A 9,817-nucleotide genomic window follows, 5' to 3' on the forward strand; every position below is an offset into this window, starting at 1 on the left:
AGCAATGTGCTAGACTTTGTTAATTCCCCATGGGAAGCCTTCCCCTCTCTCAGGAGTGGAGTACAGGAAGAGGGCAGGGAATGGGAACTGGATTTGGCATGGAAAATAAAAGATAGCTTTGTTTTGTTTATTTTTAAATAAAATTTAAAAAATATATTTACAAGTGATATAGTAGTGGCTTAGGACACTTAAAATGAAATTGGGAGGTCTAGGGAGTCAGATTAGGCAAATGTGTAGCTGAACCTCTGCCCAGAATGATAAGTACAAAGTGGCCTTAGACATCACTAACTTTACCAACCATTACTATGTAGAACTCGATTTCCCACAGTCTAGTTATTGAGAGAGCACCTAATACTTTGCTTAAGAACCATTTAACCCTCACAGCCTTGGCCATAATTCACAGGAAATGGTGCAACTGTGAGCGTCTTTCCTAGCAGCTGTTATTCTGTAAAAATCTTACAATGCATTTTCAAGATTGTTTGAATCTGTGGGGTTTGTTTGTTTGTTTGTTTTTAGACCGTAGAGTTCAAATTCATGGAGTTTTCACTCTCTTCAACTAGACTGATTTTCTCCATCAACAGTACTAAATTTCCAGACTTATAATCACATAGTATGTTTTTCTGGTGACCAATTGTCAGCCTGAGGCTATTAGGGAACGCGTTTATCATGTTATTAGCACAAAGTGTATTCGTCCCACCAGAGAACTTCAGGTTTGGGAAGTTCTGCCCCAGGAATTCCCGGGGATGATGAACAAGCACATATTTTGTTGTACCACGCCATCTGTCATGGGTTCATTATGCCATTAAATTCTGAACTGCCTTAAATAACGGGTTTCTTAACTTACATAACATGGGAAAAGAAAAGGACCATTCGTCTTCTTTTATCCAGCTTTATCTATTGTTAACATTCAGTCTTATTTGCTTACTGCATTTCCTCTTCATATGGATTCTTATCCCCAACCACATTGTTTGAACTGTTGGAGAGTACAAACCATGAAATATGTGCACTTCTCTCAGGGCTACCATGAAATGCATGCTTATCACATTTTGCTCCTTATCCACACACTTGTTCACACTTATTCTATCAAGTATTTTATTTCCATTTTGTATTGTCAGTAGTTGCATCAGTTGCTTGGGTGTTGGTCTGATTAAACACCATGACCAAATACAACTTGAAAAAGGAAGAGTTTATCTGAGTCTCCGAGTTCCAGGGTAAGAGTCCACAATGGTTGGGGAGGCAGTCAGCCAAAGCAAGAAACAGAGAACATCCTTCGATCAAAGACAGCAAACAAGAAGTTGCAGAAGGCTAGAAACTCCTCAAGTTCACTCCCAATGAGATACTTCCTCTGTCCAGGCAGCACCTCCTCACAACTTCCTCAAACAGCATCACAAACAGTCGGGGGTCAAGTGTTCAAAACTGTGAGCCAGGAGGGAGGGGTGTGCAGGGCAGGGAGGATTTCTATTCAAACCATCAAACCACCACAGTAGTTATTTTCATTCGATGGGCAAAGACATCAATGTTTTATATATAAAGTCTCAGTCCCACTATTAATTAATTGCACCTGAACTTTCATAAGAGCCTATAATCTCTAGAACATTGCCACATTATTCCAACTCCCTGGAGATTCCACAGAACCTTTTTAGGGGGCAACTTTCCTCCTTCCTGGGGATCCTCTCAACCCTCCTTTCCCATTCCTTGGCATCAGCCACAGAATCCTAGAAATGCTGTCTACCTGGAGCCTACCTCGGTGGACACTCATAATGGGGACTCAGGCAGGTGACTGACACCGTCTTCCCCATCATGATCTCTCTGTTCTCACCATTAGCCAGTACGGCCTGCATTTGATGCCCTCCTCCACCTCATCTCCATCCTCTGGAGACTCCAACTTTTGGTTTAGGCTCAGGGTTCCCATGGCCCTCTCATGCCTGTCTCTCCAGATTATTCTTTGTCTCCCTTCAACACACTTACAGGGGTCCTTCCTCCTGCCACAGCTCCAACTCCCAGGGGACCCTGCCTCTTGGTGTGGACAGGATCCCCTTAGCTCTTTCCTGACGTCCCTATTGATTTTCTCTCCTAACCCAACTCTATTTCTCTCTGCCACCCACTGACATATAGAGGCACAATCTACCACAGCCACCACACTTACCTAAGATCCGGAGAGAGTAACAAAGTAAAAGTGTCCTAACCAACAAAAGTCCAGGACCAGATGGTTTCAGATCAGATCCACAAGACCTTCAAAGAAGAGTTAACATCAGCACTCCTAAAATTATTCCTCAAAATATAACCTGAAGGAAAATTGCCTAATTATTTTTACAAACATTGCCTGATTCACCTAAGTGGCGGTGGCACACGCCTTTAATCTCAGAACTTGGGAGGCAGAAGCAGGTGTATCTCTGTGAGTTCAAAGCCAGTCTGAGCTACAGACTAAGTGCCAGGTCAGGCTCCAAAGCTACACAGAGAAACCCTATCTCGAAAAAATAATTTGCCTAATTCTTATCACAGTTACTATGATATCTAAACCTTACAAAGACGCCAAAAAGAAAGCAAATTAAAGACCTAATAACCACAGATGAAAAGTTTCCCAATAAAATACTTGCAAACTGTGTCCAAAAACTTATCATAAAGATAATCCACCACACTCAAGTTGGCTTCATACCAGAAGTGCAAGGATGGCTCAACATAAGTAAGTCAAAAAAATTTAATCTGCCACTTAAACAGATTGAAAGACAAAAATACATGATTTTGTCACTAGATACAGAAAAGGCCTTCAATAATATCCAAGGTCACAACACAATAAAAATCCTGGAGAGACTAGGGATACAAGGGACCTATCTCAATAAAATAAAGACATTAGCGCCGGGAGATGGTGGCGCACGCCTTTAATCCCAGCACTCAGGAGGCAGAAGCAGGCAGATCTCTGTGAGTTCGAGACCAGCCTGGTCTACAGAGCTAGTTCCAGGACAGGCTCCAAAGCCACAGAGAAACCCTGTCTAGAAAAACCAAAAAAATAAAATAAAATAAAATAAAAAATAAAGACAATATACAGCAAATCCACACCCATCATCAACATAAATGGAGAGAAACTCAAAGCATTTCCACTAAAACCAGGAAAAAGAACAGGATGTCCACTCTCTCCATATATATTCGATATAGTACTTGAAGTCTTAGCTAGAGCAACAAGACAGCTGAAGGAGAGTAAGGAAATACAAGTAGGAAGGGAAGAAGTCAAAGTATCTGAGTTGAAGATGATACAATTTTATAAATAAAAGACCCGAAACATTCCACCAGGAAACATGCACAGCTGATAAACACTTTCAGCAAAGTAACAGGACATAAAATTACCCACCCTAAAAGTCAGTAACTTTTCTATACACAAATGACAGATGAAGAAAGGAATCAGGGAAATAATGTCTTTCACAACAGCCTCAAAAAAAAAAAAGACTTATTATACAAGTAAAAGACTTGTATAATAAAAACTCTGTGACACTAAAAGAAAGAAATTAAATATGAAAAGATCTCCCATATTCATGGATCAGTAGAATTAATATAGTAAAATGATGATCCTACTGAACACAATCTACATATCCAATGCAATCCCCTTCAAAAATCCAAAAACCTCTTCACAGAAATTGAAAGGGCAAATGTAAGCTCTTGGAGGGAGCTTTGTTGGGCCAGGTGAGAAAAGTATGCTTTAAAATATGTATATTTATATACAGAATTACATGTATTGTAACTATTTGAGATAAATAGCCAATAGTATGCGTTCATGACTCTTTCAAACATCTTTATTATTATTTTGCCCTCCTCCCTACTTCTTCCTATTCTACCTCACTCTCCCCTCACTAAAGAGCCCTATATTTCCCCCACTTCCCAGATCAGATCACTTGTATCCTGGTTCCCTCCTTCCATCTTCCTCTCTATTTGCCTCCCTAAATATCAGTCCTCCCATTTATCAGCTCAGATCTCCTGTACCCTGCTGTTCCCTTTCTATTGTTCTCAAACTACTGACAATGGCCCTATCTTGCTTTCCTGGTTTCTGCAGTTGCTCCAGGCAAGTGCACATATCTGAAAATTTGGAGCTAGGAGCCTCCATGTGAGAGAACATGTGATGTTCATCATGTGGGATCTGGGTAACTTCACTCAATGCTATCTCTTCTAGTTCTATCCATTTTCCTGCAAAATTCGTAATTTCATTTTCTTTGCAGCTAAGTAATATTCCACAGTGTTTATGTATCACATTTTCAATATCCATTTGGATCATTTCCATTTCCTATCTATTATGAAAAGAAGATCAGAAATGAATGCACTGTACCTTAAGGGAGTTCAAACAGAATAACTACTTCATGTTCCAGTTTTTCCCAGCGTGTATGAATGGCTTCTCGATGCTGGGGATTATGCCTTATTCACGTCTCATTTTACAAGTATCAGATTTTCAGCTTGTTAGAGATACTTGGAATGTGTGTGATAAAGAAATAAATGGTCTTACATTCAAGGACCACCTAGCCAGTACCAGTTTGAAAATTACATTTGATTTTGTATTTATCTTATCTTCTTTCCAACTCACGTTATTAAATTATGTATGTTAATAAAAAGGGAATGGCAATTCACTTGATCTAAATGGCCATATTTAGAGATATGCATATTGTCTGCTTTTCTCCCAGAGACTATCACAAAACTCTGAGTCCACAAATGCCATTGACAAGTTCATAATGAGCCTTGGAATCCAAAATTATTTATCTGAAACTAATCAAAAGTCTACATTCGAATAAAACCTATGGAGATTATGAGAGTCTTGGTTTTCTGGGTTCCATATAAATGATTTTTGAGCATGGCCAGGAAATGTCTAGCTTGTTGACAAAACATGCTAAGTCAAGACAAAGAGATTTCCAAAGGATTCCATAAACAGACATAACACATAAACAATGTTCTAGAAAGCTTTATCAACAGTGTGGGGTGATGATTCTTTGTGCATGTGTACAGAAGGGCACTCTGTACTCAGATGACCAAGAAATGGCTTTGGAAGAAAGAGGGCGGCTCTGGTTCCTGTTATAGAGTTCTTGTATTAGCTTTTGGAATGTAGGCTTTTTTGTTTTCCTCTCTTTTATTTTACTTTGCACCCAGACTCATCAGAACAACTGCAAGATGGTGTAATTATTTTAATTGTGTGACTGCTATAAAACCATTAAAGCAATTTTAATTTTTACCAGTAAATAGGTTTTATTGCAAAGGTATATTGTTGCTTATAGCTATTCGATGTAATGGGTACTTAGAAGAGTATTTCAGTCTGGATTATTATGACTCCTTTTTCTACTGTATGCCCAGCCAAGTGTTAAAAATTTTGCCCACAGGATAGCGGAAAACATGCTAATAGGAGCAGTTAAAGATATGAATAATATCAACATCTTTTTATTATCTTCCAGGTGCCATTGGAACTGCCTAGAAAATTAAATGGTAATGACGCAGTTCCAGTTATTTGCTAATTGAAGTGTTTCCTGGGGAAGAACAGGGATATTTATTTCCAGACCTTGAAGGCTTCTGTACTGCATTACTGGGTGTGAAAAATAAACCGAGCAGCTACAGAATTTTCCAACCGGTGACTGATAATGCCAAGGTCCTCCAAGCATTCAGCACAGGCAGCTAACTTTTTATCCAAATATAGATAGGCCTAGATCCCAGGCAGTTTCACAAGGACAGCCTAGTATTGTTGCTTTTTTTTTCATCTTTCTTCTTGCTCTTTGTTTCTCCTGTCCCTCCTCTCTGTCTCTCTGTTTCTATCTTGTAATTTTGCCTTCTCTCTGAGTCCCAGACACACCTTCATCTACTCTCCACTTGTGCAGAGAGAATTTGACCCACCCACTGATCATAACTCTGCAGGTGTAGAAACGTGACTGCCTGACAGAGTTCTTTATCATGCTTCCTGTTTATCCATATGTTCAGTGAAAGCATTAAAAATGATTCTCCTCATCTTTTTGCTTCGTGATAGTTTCCCCTCATGTCTTTATGCAAATCTCTCACCCTGTAGCGTTTTTTTTTTCCTTGCGCAATTCCTTTAAGGACTGAGATGCCTAGGATGACATACCGTGCTTGTGTGGACTTAACCTTCCTTTCTGAGTTTTTTAGAAAAACAGATCCATTGGGGTTATTTTTTATTTTGTGCCTCAGTTCTGTAAGAAATAAGTCAGTGACGGGAAAATGAAAGGACAGGCTCTGCCTGACTCACGATGGGGAGTGAGAGCAGCCTTGGATGGTCTCAGTTTGGAGCCACAAAGCCCACAACTCAACATCTGAACATACAGGAGAATTCGGCACACAGAGTCTGAGGAATCAAATTCCTTCACCAAGAGTAGGTAGTGCAGGGTGGAAGATGCTAGGTTGCTGCTTTCTGTAACCTTCAAGCTCCAGGGGAGGTGGTAGAAGTTGACTGTTTTCTGTAATTCCACAAATAACAAGGTTTTTTGTTTTGAGAGTTTTTTTTTTGTTTGTGTTTGTTTGTTTTGTTTTGTAGCCTTGGCACTGGATTAAAATCTTGATTTGGGAGTGAGGAATTTCTTTTATTCCAAATCCTTTATACAAAAACGTAATAGGAGGCATCCTTTACTGTCAGACTGCTTCCTACTGGTGCAGCAAGCAGGGCATTGTTTGGAAGTTTATATGTCTGGAGTGATGCTAGTGATGTGAGAATCCCCTCTATTATATGCTGTGAATATATTTTATAACCATTGTTTAATAAAGAAGCTGCTTTGGCCTATGGCAGGGCAGAATAGAGTTAGGCAGGAAAGCTAAACTGAATGCAGGGAGAAAGAAGGTGAAGTCAGGGAGGGAGATGCCACATAACTGCCAAAGAAGGATGCCCAGAACCTTACTGGTAGGCCACAGACTCATGCTAATGCAGAGATTAATAATAAACCTTTGAGTTTGCTGACCTCATACCTGGTAGTAGCACTTAAGAAGATAGGCTTTGCACCATAGCCAATCACTAGAACTCTACCATAACATGCCCTGCCTGGCCCTGACCCACATGCTCCTCCCAAATCAAACCTAGCTTCTCCATCCAGCCAGATGTTGACTTCCTACTAAAGGGGCTAGCCTAGTGATACTACCTGACCCACCCATCCATTCCCTCTCCATAACCTACCAGATCTTGTCTAGATCCCACATCCATACCCTGCTCAGTCTGCCTACACTTGACTGCATCATGCCGCTAGCATCTAGGCTTTTGCCAGGATCTTTCCTGCCTGCCCTTTCACCTATAGACTGCTCCCACACTGTATCAAACCTTCCATCCAGCCACATCCTGCATATCCTTCTCTAGGGTCTAGACTTAGAACTGTCTGATTCTCTTCCTCCACACACCCTATCCAACCTCCAGATCTACCCACGCACCAGGCTTAGGACAGGATGCACATCTGCTCACCAACCCAGTCTTCCTGTCATCTGACTTCACTCCATTCAAGCCATTTCCAACCTCTAGATCCAATCACCTGCACCTCTCCTTTGTGCCCCAACCTGTTCTATTCAATTAAGACATAAACAAAATAAGTCTACAATGGATAGACTTATTTGCAATGGTGCAAATATGCAAACAGTATGAAAGCTCAAGCCAGCATCTCCCCTCTATCAGCCCTGAGATAATTTTGGGGAATTAGAATCACTTAGATAAATAGCAGAACACAGATTTTTTTTAAAAAAAAAATCATAAATTGTGTTAAGGAATTCAAGGTGTCTAAAGAAGACAGAAAGAAATGACTCAATAAACTTAAGGAGAAAGAACACTAAGGAAAATAAAAGCCTAAGTGATGCCTAAGAGAACAAAAACGTAAGGCAGATAGACATGGTGAAGACAATCCAGGTCATTAGAACAGAATTCAATAAAGAGATAGAAACAAAGAACACACAGGATGAAATGAAGATGGAATTGAAAACCCAGACTATGCGGACTTGAAGATAGAATAGAGGCACTAGAAGGAACAAGAAAAAAATTAAAACACAGGAAAGGAGCATACAAAAAATGTGGGATAGCATGAGAAAACCAAACTTTATGGTGTGGGAGGTCCTTTAGTCTATGTGTTGTTTTATTGGTTAATAAATAAAGAAACTGGCTTGGCCTATAGCATGGGAGAAAGAAGGATGGAGTTGAATAGAAGCCATGCAGCCACACTGGAGACAGAAACTGGGAACTTTACCCAGTAAGCCACAGCCACATGGTGATATACAGATTAATAAAAATGGGTTAAATGAATATGTAAGAGTTAGCCAATAAGAATGTGAAGCTAATGGGCCAAGCAGTGATTTAATTAATATAGTTCCTGTGTAATTATTTCAGGTCTAAGCTAGCCAAGTGGCTGGGAACAAACTTGCAGCTTCCCACTACAAATTGGCACCCAATGTGGCAAACTCAAATCCACTAAAAACCTGAGAGAGCTTAAAAAGGAATTCTAGACACAAAAATACAGAGTTTAACACAGCTTCTTACTGTTTACTGGCAACGTGCTGCAGCTCTTTTAAGAGAGGTTTTCCTGACTCAGCTGTAGCAGAAAAAAAGCCACACCATTTTGAAATGCCAGCTTTCTGGGCCATGCTGTCAGTATGACCTCTGGTTCTTTCAAGAGACCAAGTATTTGAATGAGGTTTGGGAGCAACATGCTATGACTTGCTTAGTGACAACATGGACTAGATCTGTGCCTAGAGATGGGGCACTGTGCATGGCTCTCAGAGACGGCAAGCAGCTCCACAATGCTGGGCTGGGTAGGGCAAGCAGGCACTTCCGTATTTCCCCTAGCAATGGCGCAACTTAAGTTCATAAAGAGGGCTTAGCATTTTAAGAAACACTTCTGGTCAGAAAATAATTACAGATATACAATAATAACAAATCCAAATGGAAAAGACCTCTAAATGGGTCATAGTGTTGGATAAATGTATGTAGGCTTGGGAGAAAAAAGAAAAGGAGTATAGAGACTTATAAAAAAGTAAATGGTTTTTTTTAAAAGTAAGGTCTTTAAAGAGACAGACTACAGACAGTCATAGATTAAAAGGAGTAAAGAAAAATAAGCCATGTAAAGATGGACTATACACAGTCAGTCTGGATTATGTATATTATTGTGTTTTCTTTGAATTTTTTGACTGTGAAGGAGCTTAGTACAGAGAGACATTTCATTGTATGGGCTGCTAAGCTAAACCAGCATCTATATTATAAAGATATCTTGATTTCAGAATTTGGGTTTAAGGCTATATCACTTTGGAAAAGAGGTTCTTCTATTGTTTTCACAAAGAACCTGTGGATTCATTCCAGGCTAATATGATTTGACAGACCACGAGCCCCTGAGATGTTGCTGTGAACACCCCTCAAAAAATTACTTCGCCAAATAAATAGCAGGAAGAAGTTTGGACAGAACTATTCCCAAATATACTTTATAAATGTTTGTTTACATTTAAAGGGGAACATGCTATAGAGATTTGCATTGGTATGAATCTCGGTTTATTGATACAAACTTAAGGTCAATTTTGTTATTTGTATATTTCTGCTCTTGATTCAGATATTGTGTTTGTGCAGTTCATTTAAAATGTAATATATAATTAAGAAATACATATTAATAGATAATCATCCATAATAGTCAAGCTTGTAATCATGGTAGTTAGATTTTCTAAGAAGTATTTCAGATAGACAGGTATTCTTTAAACCATTCAAAGGCTACAGAATATGGCATTCAAAATGTTTTAAGAAGTTAGGGCTTGACTGGGCGGCGGAACGCGGCCGGAACACCGGGCGGCGGAACGCGGCCGGAACACCGGGCGGCGGAACGCGGCCGGAACACCGGGC

This window comes from Microtus ochrogaster, chromosome 18 (assembly GCF_000317375.1).
Source record: "Microtus ochrogaster isolate Prairie Vole_2 chromosome 18, MicOch1.0, whole genome shotgun sequence".
Taxonomy (NCBI): Eukaryota; Metazoa; Chordata; class Mammalia; order Rodentia; family Cricetidae; genus Microtus; species Microtus ochrogaster.